Source organism: Arachis hypogaea, chromosome 12 (assembly GCF_003086295.3).
Source record: "Arachis hypogaea cultivar Tifrunner chromosome 12, arahy.Tifrunner.gnm2.J5K5, whole genome shotgun sequence".
In the NCBI taxonomy this organism is placed as follows: domain Eukaryota; kingdom Viridiplantae; phylum Streptophyta; class Magnoliopsida; order Fabales; family Fabaceae; genus Arachis; species Arachis hypogaea.
The window spans coordinates 35,364,765-35,380,910 of record NC_092047.1 but is presented as its reverse complement, the minus strand read 5'-3'; the positions used below and the strand labels follow the sequence as shown (position 1 = coordinate 35,380,910).

The 16,146-nt window shown below is 41.5% G+C and overlaps 1 non-coding gene across 1 annotated transcript; it reads left to right on the top strand.

The window, feature by feature from the left end:
• The first annotated feature begins 15,014 nt into the window (after positions 1-15,014).
• LOC112731786 (small nucleolar RNA R71) lies at positions 15,015-15,118 on the top strand. The gene has a single exon (XR_003167545.1). It is a non-coding gene; the product is annotated as a small nucleolar RNA R71 (small nucleolar RNA).
• The last annotated feature ends 1,028 nt before the right edge of the window (positions 15,119-16,146 follow it).

Sequence of the window (16,146 nt, the reverse complement as noted above, 5' to 3'; positions counted from 1 at the left end):
ATTAGTCCACTTGACTTTCCTTTGCTTTAGTAAAGGTTAACTAAGTGGGATTAAAACTCAATTCTCATCACCATCGATAAGGATAACTAGGATAGGACTTCCAAATTTTCATACCTTTCCAGGAGTTTTATTAGTTATTAATTTATTAATTCCTGCAAGTTATTTCCCTTGTTCAAACCTTTTTAAAACCCAAAAACACTGTTTTCCATAACTAATAATAAGAACACCTCCCTGCAGTTCCTTGAGAAGACGACCCGAGGTTTGAATACTTCGGTTTATTAATTTTTGTTGGGTTTGTTACTTGTGACAACCAAAACTTTTGTACAAAAGGATTTTCTGTTGGTTTAGAAACTATACTTACAACGCGATTACTTTTATTCTTTACCGATAGGAAATCCGATCGTCACCTTGCCATACACCAACCAAAAGGGGCTCATGCCAATTGGCGTTTTGTATGCCGTTTGGTAGGCCCATAATGCATCGGTGAGCTTAGCACTCCAATCTTTCCTATTGGGTTTCACAATTCTTTCTAAGATGCGTTTAATCTCCCGATTGAAAACCTTGGATTGGCCGTTTGTTTGTGGGTGGTAAGCCGTAGCTACTTTATGCATGATGCCATATTTCTTCATTAGCCCTTCCATTCTCTTATTGCAAAAATGTGAACTTTGGTCGCTCACGATTGCTCGTGGCAACCCAAATCTACAAATGATGTTATTTCTCACAAAGGAAAGGACCACATTAGCATCGTCCGTCCGGGTGGGTATTGCTTCCACCCATTTGGACACATAATCAACGGCAAGTAGAATGTAGAGAAAACCATTAGAATTTGTGAATGGCCCCATGAAGTCTATTCTCCATACATCAAAAATCTCACAAAATAGCATAGTTTGTTGGGGATTTCATCCTTCTTGGAGATATTACCAAATCTAATACATTGAGAACAAGATTTACAAAAATGAGAAGAGTCCTTGAAAAGAGTTGGCCCCCAAAATCCACAATCTAGGATTTTTCTTGCCGTCCTTTGAGGTCCAAAATGGCCTCCTCTTTCGGAGGAGTGGCAAGCTTCCAAGATTGAATGGAATTCGGTTTGTGGTATGCACCTCCGAATTACTTGATCCGCCCCACATCTCCAAAGGTATGGGTCATCCCACACATAGTACTTGGATTCACTTTTTAGCTTATCCCTTTGATGTTTGGAAACATTAGGAGGGAAGGAGCGAGATACCAAGTAATTGGCAATTGGTGCATACCAAGGAATGGTTTCCGAGATTGCATGCAAGCTCTCAAAGGGAAAAGAGTCATTAATAGGAGTGGTATCGCCTTTGGTGTGTTCAAGGCGACTTAAGTGGTCCGCCACTAGGTTTTGCGTACCACTCCTATCCTTAATTTCCAAACCAAATTCTTGCAACAATAAAACCCATCTAATCAATCTCGGTTTGGATTCCTTCTTAGCCAACAAATACTTTAACGCCGCATGATCCGAGTACACTACCACCTTCGAACCAAGTAAATATGCTCGGAACTTGTCCAAGGCGAAAACTATTGCCAATAGTTCTTTTTCGGTGGTAGTGTAGTTGGATTGGGCTCCATCTAGTGTTTTTGATGCATAGGCTATGACATATGGATTCTTACCCTCGCGTTGTGCTAACGCGGCTCCCACGGCAAAATTTGAAGCATCACACATTATTTCGAATGGCCGACTCCAATCCGGCCCTCTCACGATGGGAGCTTGGGTCAATGCTACCTTGAGCTTGTCAAAAGCCTCCATGCATTCCTTGCTTAGATCAAACTCAATGTCCTTTTGCAACAATCTTGAGAGAGGCAATGCTACCTTACTAAAGTCCCTTATGAATCTTCGATAAAATCCTGCATGTCCAAGGAAAGAGCGGACTTCCCTCTCGAAAGAGGGATAAGGCAAGCTAGATATAACATTAATCTTTGCCGGATCTACGAAAATACCATCTTTGGAAATAATATGCCCTAAAATAATGCCTTACCTAACCATGAAATGACACTTCTCAAAATTCAAGACAAGGTTAGTTTTAGTACATCTTTCCAAAACTTTGTCAAGGTTATCCAAGCAATGATCAAAAGAATCACCATATACCGTGAAGTCATCCATGAATACCTCCATACATTGCTCTAGAAAATCCGTAAATATGCTCATCATGCACCTTTGAAAACTTGTCGGTGCATTGCATAAGCCGAATGGCATACGCTTATAGGCATAAGTTCCAAAAGGGCAAGTAAATGTTATTTTTTCTTGGTCCTCTAGAGCAATGTGTATTTGGAAGTACCCCGAATAGCCATCTAGAAAGCAATAATGGGATTTACCGGATAATCGATCGAGCATTTGATCGATAAACGGAAGTGGAAAATGACTTTTCTAGTGGCCGAGTTCAACCTTCGGTAGTCTATGCATACTCGCCAAGAAATTTGCATCCGTGTTGCTATGAGCTCCCCCTTTCATTCTTGATTGTGGTTACCCTGGACTTCTTTGGCACAACTTGAATGGGACTCACTCATTCACTATCCGAAATGGGGTAGATGATGTCCGCCTCGAGCCGTGTTACCTCCTTCTTGACAACCTCCAAAATGGTAGGATTCAATCGTCTTTGAGGTTATCTTACGGGTCTAGCTTCTTCTTCTAAAAAGATCCGGTGCTCACACATTTGGGGACTTATCCCCACTAGATCCGCCAAGCTCCACCCTATTGCCCTCTTGTTCTTCCTCAAAACACATAGCAACTTCTCTTCTTGTTGAGGATTTAGTTCCCTTGCTATAATCACCGGGAACTTGTGAGCTTCATCAAGGTATGAGTACTTTAGGTGGGTGGTAGTGGCTTCAATTCTAGCTTTTGTTCATGGCTTGTCTCTTGAACTTCTTCACTTGGGTCTTCACTATTTTCTTCAATCATATGTTTCTCATCTAGCTTTGCATAATGCACTTCGACCACAATGTTGTCAATTAAGTCACACCGGAATATGGAATAGTTCTCTGATGGGTGCCTCATTGCTTCTTCTAAGCTAAAACTTACAACTCTCCCATCTATCTCAAATGAGTAGGTTCCCGAATGGGCATCCAACTTAAATCTAGAGGTCCTCAAAAATGGCCTCCCAAGTAGGATTGATGATGTCCTTTCGGATTCACTTGGTGGCATCTCAATGATATGGAAATCAATTGGAAATATCAAACCTTTTATGTTGACCAACACATCCTCCGCAATACCCGTCACAGTTATTATGCTCTTGTCCACCAAGACAAACCTAGCCGCCGACCGCTTCAACGGTGGGAGCTTCAATATATGATAAACGGAAAGAGGCATAATGCTAACGCATGCACCAAGGTCACACATACAATCAATGAATTAAACTCCATCAATGACACAAGAGACTAAACAAGGGCCCGGATCAACACACTTTTTCGGGATGGCTCCCATCAAAGCCGAAATAGAACTCACCAATGGAATGGTTTCTAACTCATGAATTCTATCTTTGTTCATACACAAGTCCTTAAGAAATTTCGCATATTTAGGCACTTGATGTATAACATCAAAGAGAGGGATAGTTACCTCCACTTTCTTGAACATTTCCACCATTTTTGGGTCGAGTTCTATACGCTTCTTAGCCTTCCTCGCCAATGTAAGAAATGGAATTGGTTGAGCCACTTTCTCTAAGACTTGCTCCTTTCTAAGGGCTTCACTCCTTGGTTGAGGGTCTTCATCTTCAACTATCACATGTGCTTCCTCCTCCTCTTCAACTTCTTCTATCTCAACCCCATCCTCCTCTTGAGTAACTATCATTGGATTAGGTGCCTTTGAGTCCCTTTCTTTCAATTGAGTTCCAGACCTCAAGGTAACGGCATTGATGCCACCCTTGGGGTTGGGTAGAGGTTGAGAAGGTATAGCACTAGAGGTTGGAGCTTGAGGATTGGAGGTAGAAGGTGGCTTCATGCGAGCAATGAGAGCTTGAAAGGTGGAAGTGAGGCCATTAAGACTTGAGTTGAGTATATTTTGGAGTTTCTTTTGCCCTTGGAGTATGGACCGGAGTGTCTCATCTTGATTTGAGGAAGTGGAAGGATAGGTGATTTGTGGTGCTTGTGATTGGTTGGGTGGAAGTGGTTGTATATGAGGTGGTATGTAGGTTTGATAGTTTCTTCCTTGGTTTGGTTGTTGATTTGGAGGATTTTGTGAGTATCGGTTTTGTGGAGTGTTGTTGTTCCATCTTTGGTTACCTCCATTGTCCCTTCCCCCTTGTTGATAATTGTCCCGCCAACCTTGGTTGGAGCTATCCCTCCAACCTTGATTAGAGTTTTTACTCCCTTGGTTATAGTTGCCTCCTTATTGGGGGTACCCTTAGTTGTAATTCCTCCCTTGTGAATGGTATCCTTGATTACCGCATTCATAGTAGGAGCGATCATAGAAGTTGTGGGTAGCCGTTAGAGTGTTATCTTCTTGGAGACTTGGACATTCATCCGTGTAGTGGGAGTAGCATGAGCAAATACCACATACTTTTTGGGGGACCAATTGTTGGCTTTGTTGATGTTGAGGAGGAGGTGGAGGTTGTGGTTGATTCACTTGGAGTTGCTTTAGAAGGCTTGTCATCTCACACAAGGTCTTGGTAAAGGTAGCGGTCTCACCACTAGAAGAGACTTCATTCACGACCTTTGGGTGGTTGACTCTCCGCCTAGCATTTTGAGTAGATTCGGCCAAGTCGGTAATGAGTTGCCATGCCTCCTCCGCCGTCCTATACTTTGACAAAGAACCGTTGCTTGAGGTGTCTAATAAATTCTTATCTTGTTCCCTCATGCCTTGGCACACATAGCTAAGCAATACTTGAGTGTCAATCATGTGGTTGGGACATGAGTCAAGAAGTTTGTAAAACCGTTCCCAATATTCATATAGAGTTTTCATCTCGCCTTGTACAATACATGAGATTTCCTTCCTTAGCTTGTCCGTCATTTCCACGGGCATGAATTTATCAAGGAATTCTCTTCTAAGCAAGTCCCAATCGGAGACAACATCACTAGGTAAGGTATAAAACCACTCCTTGACTCTTCCCTCAAGAGAGAATGAGAAGGAAAACAACCATATGGCCACTTCATCGGATCCTTCCCGCCTAGTGGTTGAGCATACACCATGAAAGTCCTTGAGGTGTCTAATTGGATCTTGTGCAGGAAGTCCATGGAACTTTGGTAGAAGATTGATGAGAGCGGTCTTGAGTTCAAAGTTTGCATTCAAGTTTGGGTGAAGCACATGAAGAGGTTGGAGAACAAAATCCGGTGCACCCGCTTCCTTGAGAGTAACTCTCCTTGGAGTGGCCATTTTGTCAACACCTAGATTAAAAGAAGAACTATTAGTAGTATCGACGGAAGAGTAATTAGTGCCTTCGTTGGATGACGGTGAATTGGCAAAAACCTTTTCACCTTCCTCAAAGTCTAACCGCCTCCGAGCTTGCCTAATATGAAGCAAAGTTCTTTCAATTTCTGAATCAAGTGGTGCTAAGCTCGGATTTGGTAGTGAACGCGTCATACAATGAAGGAGGTAAGAAGCTCATGACATCAAGTGATATTCAAGCAAAGACTAATTCTAACTATAATCAAACAATCAAGAGAGAAATGCAAGTATCCATGTATTAACATATTTACACTAACCAATAGAATGGCACACATAAGCAAATCCCCAGCAACGGCGCCATTTTGATGAACGTAATATTCTTATGCCGGTTAGAGATTAGCAATGAATCCAATCGTGAGTATAGTCTAACCAACACACAAATATTGCATCAAACAATTCTAAATTCTATGACCGAGAGTATTGATCCCGGGTCGTTCTCCCTAGGATTTGCCTTAGAATGCTCATCATTGATTAGGAAGTCTTTTGTGGTTTTGAGAGTTGGTGCAAGAGTTCAAGCTAACAAAAGTAGACAAGCAATTAATTGAAATAAAAGCCTTGGCTAGGGGTAAGCATTGGAAGTTCCATCATTATAGTTTCCTTCAATTGAGATAAGAATTGATTATTGCTTCACTTAGTTAACCCCTAATAATGGAGGAAAGTCAAGTGAGAGTAACTAACTTGAGTCACAAGTCCTAGTCTCATCCTAGGGAAGTCTAGCTTTAGTGCACTCCAAGTCAATTAGCAATTTTCAATTCCTAATCAATAATTGATATCCACTACTCAAGTGTCTCCAATAACTTAACCCCTAAGCCAAGTGAGAGAAATCTACTCCATAACTAGAGTTGTCATTTTCACAAACAATTGGTAGGCAATTGTAGAAGACATGATGAAATTGAAAGAAGAGAATTGAATTAAAGCTACCTAATCCAAGCAATCATCAACAATCAAGCAATTGAATGAAATTTCTCAATTCATTGACCAAAATTCAAAGTAACAAAGTCACAAATCTAGATCCAAGAGATAGAATCAAAAGAACACTAATTGAGAGTAGAAGAAGACTAGATCTACAACTTGTATCAAAGTAAAAGTGAATTAGCAATGGATCTCACCAAGAAATCAAAGGAGAATTGCAATGGAGAAAGTGAAATCCTAGAGAGAAGTTGGAGTCTTTCTCTCTAAAAGCAAAAATGTAACTAACTACTCAAAATATCTAGAATTCTGACTAATTGTCCTAACCCCCCTAATCCTTGGTCTTCTTATGCTTTTCCCTCCAAAATTCTACTCCAAAACAGGGCCTGGGACTGCTTGAAATCGTTGGTCACATTTTCCTCTAAAAAAATCACGTGCGCACATCGGCGCGCACGCGCACCTTGGGTTTTTTTTCGCGACCAACATGCAGGTGTGCAGTGCGCGCGCGCGTCAAAGGAATTATGGCCCAGCCGTATAAGCGCGCCAGCTTCTTGCTTCAACTCCATCTTAGCCGGCTCTGGGGGTGCACATCCGCGCGTCCGCGTACAGTGCGCGTGCGCGCACATGCCCAAATTCCAAAATTCTACTTTATTCCATGCTCCTTCTATTCATGCATGCTTCCTTCACTCCTCTTAGCCATTTTTGCCCTATAACTTCTGAAACCACTTAACAAACGGATCACGGTATCGAATGGTAATAGAGGAGGATTATAATATATCAATTTTGATGCAAAAGAAGCATGTTTTCATCTATGAAGCTGATGCACGGAAAACTTGTCTCTCAACAAATCTCCCTTTGGCAAGTGTACCGAAGTTGTCGTCAAGTAAAAACTCACAATAGAGTGAGGTCGAATCCCACAGGGATTGATTGATCAAGCAACTCTAATTAGAAGAATGTTCTAGTTGAGCGAATCCAGAATTTGGGTTGAGAGTTGCAGAAAATAAAATGGCGGGAATGTAAATAACAGAAAAGTAATTGCTAGAATTAAAGGACTGGAAGTAAATGACTACAAAAAAATTGCAGAATTGTAAATGGTAATGGGGGATTTGCTCATAAAAGTAAATCGCAGAAATTAAAGAGAATGGGTGAGATTAGAGATGGGGAGTTCATTGGGCTTAGGAGATGTTGCAATTCTCCGGATCAAGTTCATTTTAATCTCTTCCTCAATCAATGCACTCATTGATCTCCTTGGCAATCTTAAGTGATTGAATTACAATTCCTTGCAATTCAATCTCTCAAATCTTAATCAATAGCCAATTCCTTGGTCAATTGCTCATGAGAAGAGATGAAGTATGGTCACTGATTATACCACATGCATTTCCCAAACCAAGTATTGAGAGGGTTACAGTCACATACCCATCCAAACCCAATTTGGTCCAGCATGAGAAAGCATTTCTAGCTTGATCTCTTCATTCCTCTTCCAAGGTTCAAAAGAGATCCAAGCTTGAATAGCTTCTCTTCCAAGATAACTACTCAATTGGATGAAGATCGAAAGCTTTCAAGTAAAATCAAGAGGAAAGATAGAAAAAGAACAATGAAAATTAGTATTGATCCATCAAATTACAACAGAGCTTCCTAACCCAATGAAAGGGGTTTAGTTGTTCATAGCTCTTGAAAATGAAAACAAAGATGGAGAATACATCATAAAACTAGAAATTGCGAAGAAAGTAAATACAGAGAGTGGTTCTTCAGCCTCCAGAACTATTTTACAATTCAAAGCTACTCCTATATATACTACTCTTCTCAGCTTCTAGTTCACTCTTCAAGTCTTGGGCCTTTGGATCTTGAGTTTGAAGCAGTTCCTTTCTTTATTTGGGCTTGGCTTTACTTGCAGAGAGAAAGTGCGGAGTGGGCAGAGACTTAAGCTCAGGGCGTAAGGAGTGTTAATCATTTAGTGAAAGTCCAAGTTTGGGAACGTTAGTGACACTTAACATTGTCACTAACGTTCCAATGCACCCCTTTTACCTCACGTTAAAACCCACGTTAACTAGGTTAACGTGGCTTTTAACGTTGCCTTGTCAATCTTCGAGAACGTTAGTGACACTCAACATTGTCACTAACGTTCCAGTGTGCCCCTTCTTGCTTCACGTTAAAGCTCACGTTAACTAGGTTAACGTGGCTCTAACGTGGCCTTTGCCATCCTTCGAGAACGTTAGTGACATTCAACATTGTCACTAACGTTCCAATGTGCCCCTAGGTCTCACGTTAGAGTCCACGTTAACTAGGTTAATGTGGCTTCTAACGTGGCCATCTTTTAGCCATCCCAACGTTAGTGACAATGTTGAGTTTCACTAACGTTGGCTCATCCTTCATTTCTCATCGTTAGCTTCCACGTTAACCAAGTTAACGTGGAAGTTAACGTGACTCTTGGGGTTGTGTGGTTGCTTCAACGTTAGTGACAATGTTGAGTGTCACTAACGTTGTCGAAACCTCTTCATCCTCTACGTTAGTTCCCACGTTAACCAAGTTAACGTGGGAGTTAACGTGGTACTTAGCACCATAGGCCAACGTTAGTGACAATGTTGAGTGTCACTAACGTTGGCTTCTCTCTCTCCCCCTTAACGTTAGAGGCCACGTTAACTAGGTTAACGTGGCTTCTAACGTGGCCACTTATGAGTGATTGCCAATGTTAGTGACAATGTTGAGTGTCACTAACGTTGGCTCAACTTCTTTTTTTTCCACATTAGAGTTCACGTTAACTTGGTTAACGTGACTCTCTAACGTGGGCATTGATGGCTTTTTGAGAGTGTTATTGGCAATCACTTTTCTCATTAATCTTTGCAAGTTACCTCCCCTTTTCTTGCTCCTTTTTGGTCCTAAAATCAAGCAACAAAGTGCATCAAAGCTCTAGTCCAAGTCATGAGTAATGCAACATAATATTTGTCACTAAACTTATGCAAAATCCTCATGAAATCATGTAAAATGCACAATGTATGCTTGAGTGAAGGCATAAGTGAATATTTACCCAAAACTAGCTTATTTCCTAAAGAAATGCATGAAACTAACCTAAAAACAGTAAAGAAAAGGTCAGTGAAACTGGCCAAAATACCCTGGCATCACAACACCAAACTTAAAGCTTGCTTGTCCCTAAGCAAGTACTGGAACAAGAGAATGATGAAATGAATATCCAGAGGAATGAATCATCCTTGTGGAAATCATATTACTGATTTTATGGTGGTTTCATGCATAGCAACTTAGATTCATTCCATTACTGGCTTTCAGACCTTTATTCTGTCCTAAAACACCCACTTTGTTCATATCCCATGAGACTTTTATTCATTGATCCTTTTATTGTTATTACAAGGGTTGTTTGTGTTATTTATGCTAGGTGCTCTGTAAGGGGGCAACTCTTTAAGATAAGCTTTCAGCCAACACTCCCGAACCAGTTGGTTCAAGGTGCTAGGTGTTGAGACACCCCTAAGGACTTACTCCCTCAAGCCTATCCCCCATACATACACACTACAGGCATTTAGTTTATTTATTTCCTTTTCTTGAGACCTTGGTGTCCAGCACCTCTTTGGGTTACTAAGTGTTCTGTAGTGAAGGTTACTCTTGATAGTGGACTTTCAGCTGATAATCCCGAGTTAGTTAACCCAAGTTACTAAGTGATAAGGCACCCCTAAGAGCTTATTCATCCAAGTAGATCCCTCACACAGGAGCACCACAAACACTTGCCTCAAGCTTAAAACCATTAATGCCTAGCCTTATTGCTTACTCTTTTTCTTTTGTTTTTCACTTCCATTGTTCTTTCCCTTTTCTCTTCTTAGGATCTTGTTATTAACGTAGTCTCATGAGTGTATCTAAAGCAAAGTATTCAGGATAGATAGTTGTCCTCCTAGCCTTGTGGTTAAACCAACTTAGCTAACTTATGACTACCCCAAAGATTCATGAATGCACTTCCACAATATGAACTCTATTCTGGTCTTTTACAACTATAGTCATTCTCTTTTTCATTTGATAAAAAGGGACAAGCTTACAAGTAAATAAGGGATGGTGCAGTGACATTTAAACCAGAAATCATGGATCTTTTCAGAAGGAAAAACTTAAAAGACAGAATTAAAAAAAAAAGGTTTAAGCATAACATGGAAGCATGTTCTATTTCATACAAGATCTTCCTTCTTTAAAGCATAGAAAAGATGGACTAGAAAGAACTCCACCACCTTTCATTCATATGGATGTCCATGCTCCCATCCTTGTTTATCCTCATTGTGTCTCTCTTGAGTACTTGTACTTCCACTTCCTTTGCCTTTTCCAAGCAGCTTTCTCCAGAAACCACTATCTTCCATCTTCTTCTTGAGTGTCTCCTTTTGCTGTTTCACTTTTCTCTCTTCTTGTTCTACAAATTCTTTTTGAACTTCATCATATGCAGGGATGGCATAGTGTAGATGATGCATATTTTTGGTCATGTATTTCAACTCGGCTTGAGTGTTTACATAGAACTCCTCCCTATGTAGTTGCCTTCCTTCATTGAGTACACTGAACTCATTGAAGGTTTTCATTTGGGCTATCTGCCACTGGTTGAGCTCTTGTAAGTGCTTCTCTTGAAGCTCTTTCCTCTCATTCACTTGGTTGATGGCTTGAGTGAGCTGAGAGTAGTGTTCCTGCTGCTGCTCCATTTGTTGTTTTTGCCATACTTCCTGTTGTTTCAGCCGGTTCAGTATTTGCTCTTGTCCTTCCATATGTCTCTGTCCTAAATCTTCAATGGCTCTTAGAAGGTGAGTCATATTTAAGTTGGCTGGGTCATGATACTCTTCTTGTTGATGTTCTTCCTGATGGTATTCCTCTTGATGAGCTTCTTCCTGGGTCCTTTGCCTTCCTATATGTGGCCTTCTTAGTTGCTGAGCCGGTGTGGTATAGACCATTCGCTCGAGTGTGACTGGCCTCCCTGGGTTTACCCAGTCTGGGCTGCTGTCCTCAAATACTACCTTGGCCTTGTTGCACAAGCGGAGAATGGTGCTGGGGTACCAAAGTCTAGCTCCTGAGTCAGCTTTCTCAGCTGACTCTTGAATTCCTTCGGCAATGAGCTCATGCACTTTGATTTCCCCACCTTATACCAAGCATTGTACCACAGTGGCTCGATTGATGTTAACCTCTGAATTATTAGCAGCTGGTAGGATGGAACTCCTTACAAGCTCAAACCACCCTTTGGCTTCAGGGTGAAGGTCCCCCCTTTTTATGAATTTTGGTCTCCCATCTGAGTACCTCTCCCAGTCAGCGGCTATGACACAGATATCTGATGCTATCTCTGAGAGCTCATCCTTATCGGGGCTTCTACTTATCCTTGCCTGATAACTCTCCTCATCAAAATGAGGTGATTTTAATTGAAGAGCTCTTGTTATGGCACTTGGGCTGAAGTCCACCTCCCTTCCTCTCACATAGCTTTTGAAGGTTGGGGCTTTGGTCTTATCCTCTCTAACTGCATTTGCATAGAATTCTTTGATGAGGTTTCCATTGATTTTCCCCTCTGGACTGGTGAGCAATTGCCACCCCCTCTGTTCGATTTTTCTCCAAATCTGTGGTGATTCATTGGAATTGATTTGGAAGATTAATTCTGGCAATATCCTTCTGGCACTTATCCGCTCAAATTCATGCTCATGAAAGGCAGTCTTGAATCTCTTGTCATCAAAAGGAGCACTCTCCATAGGCCCTTTCCTCTTTTGCCTCTTTGAGCTTGATGATGCCATGGCTTGAATTGTTGTTTGAGGGGGTTTGAGGCTTCGGATAGATGAAGAGAGGGTTGGTTAAAGCAATTTGTGATGAAGGGTTTAGTGTGCCAATAGAAGTGTGGAGAGTGGGGATTTGAATGTGAGGAGTAAGCATGCACTACGGTTCACTTATATAAGAAAATCATGAGTGGATGAAGGGTGTGGATTGCATGAATGTTTACTAGATGAACGGATGGGGTTGTGTATGAAGGGAAGACAAGGATCATCACTTTAATGAGAGTGATTGGTTCGGTCTTCAAGGGTCTTCTTTCTCCAATGTTGCATGGCAGCGTTTCCCCATGCGTTCCCTCTTGAGACATGTGTGTAGTGCTCTTCATTAAGTGGCAAAATCTTCCCCATTTAATTGTCCAATCAATCCCTTTTCATGCTTCTTTTCCTTTCCTATAAAGATTTGAAATAAGGGAATTAATATATAAGAAAATTAAAACTCTACGGCTAGAATAAATTGAAAGAAAGGATTTGATTGTTTGTTTATGAATTTCAACTAACTAACTAACTATTGGTGGTTCCTTATATGCATTTTGGTGGCACCATGGGGTGACAACAAACTTAGTTTGAAGCACTGTGATGAAAGTTTTGTGTTCAAAGCTCCCAAGGCTAGCATGCAACTTGGTTTGCTTTGAACACCAAACTTGTTCCTCACTATATTCTACATAAGAAGTTTTTCACCAATTGTTTGTTAAGTTTGGATTGAAGCTCATAAAGATTGACTTATTCATTATCATCTGAAAGCATATAAAACATGGGTTGCCTCCCATGAAGCGCTTCTTTAGCGTCACTAGCTTGACGTTTTTCTTTCATCACGGTGGTTGGTAGTGCTTAAAGTCCTCCCCTCTTGCTGTGGACTTGTATCCATTGGTTGGATCAATGATTTCCACATGTTCCAGGGAAAGAACTCTGTTGATAGTGAAGACCTTGGGTAATTGAGATGGCACAGTAGGGAGATTAGGGGGAATATCTGGGAAGTAGGCTGAGACAACTCTATCCCCTGGAGAGAAGTCTTCCGTAGGGATCTTCTTGTTCCTCCATCTCTTTGGTACCTTCTTCTTTGTTTCTTTTGAGGTTGCCTTCCCCTTGGTGACCTCTTTTCTCCAAGGAGTTGTGATGCTATCTTCACCTGCCTCTAGAGGTTTGGGTTCCTCCAACTTTTCCTTGAGCTGTGGCAGTTGCTGTTTTCCTTGTTTATCAATTGAGGGGGTTTCAGAATGAACTAGCTGTGCTTCAGTGCTTGTCTCCTCCTTCAGTGTCTCCTTATCATTTGTGCTTAGTTCCTTGTCCTCTTGATCTGTTTCTTGTGAGAAGTTGAAGACATTGAAGCTGAGTTGTTCATCATGGATTCTCAATATTAGCTCCCATTTCTCTACATCGATAAGTGCTCTGGCCGTAGCTAGGAATGGTCTTCCCAATATGATTGGGTGAGTGTGACTCTCTTCCATATCCAGAATGACAAAGTCTGTTGGGAGAAAGTACTTTCCAACCTTTAGCAACACATTTTCCACCACTCCTATTGCTTGCTTTTGAGTTTTGTCAGCCAGTCTGATAATGACATCTGTGGGCATTATCTCATTGATTTGCAGTCTCTTCACCAAGGATAAGGGCAGTAAGTTGATGCTGGCCCCTAAATCACATAGTGCTCTGTCGAACATGTTTTCTCCTATGGCACAAGGTATATGAAAACTTCCTGGGTCTCTTCTTTTTGTAGGCAACTCAGGTTGAATAAGGGCACTACACTCCTTGTTCATCACTATAGTCTGCCCTCTCTTGAGTGAGCTTTTCCTGGGAAGAAGTTCCTTCATATACTTGATGAATGCAGGCATTTGTTGAATTGCCTTGATGAATGGTATGTTCACATGCAGAGATGCAAACAAGTCTAGGAACCTTGAGTATATTCTTTTTCCCACAGCACCATTGAGCAGTTGAGGGAATGGTGCATAGAGCTTCAGCAGCTCTTGTTGTGAGATTTCTGGTTCTTTGTGATCTCTATCCTCCTCCTTTGTTGAGCTGTCTTCAGGTTGTTTGCACATTTTGCCTTGCTTGTCTTCCATCTCTTGATCACTTGTAGTGACCATTTTGCAATCTTCCCATCTTACTTTCTTTGCTTCTCCCTTGGGTTCTTCTCAGTGTCACTTGGGAAGCTATCAATAGGTTTGGGAATCTTCTCAGCTAAATATCCCACCTGGAATTCCAGCTTCCTAATGGTTTCTCCCTGGTTCTTAATATTGGCTCGCACCTCCTCTTTGAACACCTTATTTTCTTGAATCTCTTGGCTTATTCCTTCCAGTAAGGCTTCAATCTTAGAGAGCCTGTCATCAATTGATGAGTGGTTCGGAGCAGATGTGCTATTTTGGTTTTGATAAGTATGTGGAGAAGTGTTGTTGTGGGGGTGTTGAGATGTCCTCTGGGTGAATTGTTGGTGAGCTGCATTGTTGTTGGAGTTGTAACGTCTCTGGTCTTGGTTTTGATCTTGCTCACTTCCCCACCCAAAGTTCGGGTGATTTCTCCATCCAGGGTTGTAAGTCTTGGAGTATGGATCATAGTTTTTCCTTGGTGAATTCCCAATGTAGTTGGCTTGCTCCTGACTCCCTTCTGCTTCTTGGTTTACTCCTTCTTGTGTTGTTGATGAAGTGGAGATTGCTGCTACTTGGTTCATCTCCATCTTCTTGGTGAGGTCAGCCAGCTGCTGGGTAATGAGCTTGTTTTGGGCCAACAAAGCGTCTACATTGTTTAGCTCCATCACTCCTCTTGTGTTCCCTCTTTCGAAAGCATAGAAGTAGTCGTTTTCTGCTACTGTTTCAATAACATCTATGGCTTCCTCAATGGTCTTCTTCTTGTTCAAGGACCCTCCAGATGAATGGTCTACTGCCTTCTTTGACACATAAGAGAGCCCTTCATAGAAAATGTGCAACTGGACCCATTCGTTGAACATGTCAGGTGGACACCTCTTTGTTAAGTCTTTGAACCTCTCCCATGCTTCATACAGAGTCTCACCATCCTGTTGCCTGAAGGTTTGAACCTCAGCTCTCAGCCTATTGATTCGTTGAGGAGGGTATAATCTTGCTAAGAATTTATTCACCACATCCTCCCAAGTTGTCAAGCTCTCCCTTGGGAAGGATTCCAGCCACTTGGCTGCCTTGTCTCTGAGTGAGAAGGGAAATAAGAGCAATCTATAGGCGTCAGGATGAACACCATTAGATTTCACTGTGTCACATATTCTCAGGAAGGTGGTCAAATGTTGGTTGGGATCTTCTTGAACACCTCCTCCAAACGAACAGTTGTTCTGAACAAGGGTGATGAGCTGTGGTTTAAGTTCAAAGTTGTTGGCATGGATTGTTGGTTTTTGGATGCTACTTCTACAATTGCCTGGGTTTGGATTAATGTAAGAGCCCAAAACTCTTCTATCCTCCCCAGCACGATTTGCTCCACCTCCTCTGCCATGGTTGTGAATCTCTTCTTCATGATGATTTTCCATGTTTACTTCCATGTTTGGTTCAAAGTATTCCTCAAACTGTTCCTCTTCTTCTTCAGCACCAACTACTCGTTTTCCTTTTGCTTCCCTCCTTAGTCTAAGGAAGGTTCTCTCTGGTTCAGAATCAAAGGAAGTTGAAGCCCCGCTTCTTCTCCCTGTCATACAACCAACAAGTACAAGCAGAAAATATAGGTGCAGACAGTATTTGTGTCAGAATTGATGTTAGTTGTGGCTGATGCAATATATCAAACAGTTAGTGGGTTAGCAAACAGAATTGAAAATAACAAAGAAAAACAAAAGAGTAGATGGAGAGGGGAAGAAGTTTAGCTAAAACAAAAAGTAGATCAATCAAACAGAAAAATGAAATTCACAAAATAAAATGCTCAATCTAGTGATCTTCCAATCCAATCATTGTTGATGCACAATCAATCCCCGGCAACGGCGCCATAAACTTGATGCACGGAAAACTTGTCTCTCAACAAATCTCCCTTCGGCAAGTGTACCGAAGTTGTCGTCAAGTAAAAACTCACAATAGAGTGAGGTCGAATCCCACAGGGATTGATTGATCAAGCAACTTTAATTAGAAGAAT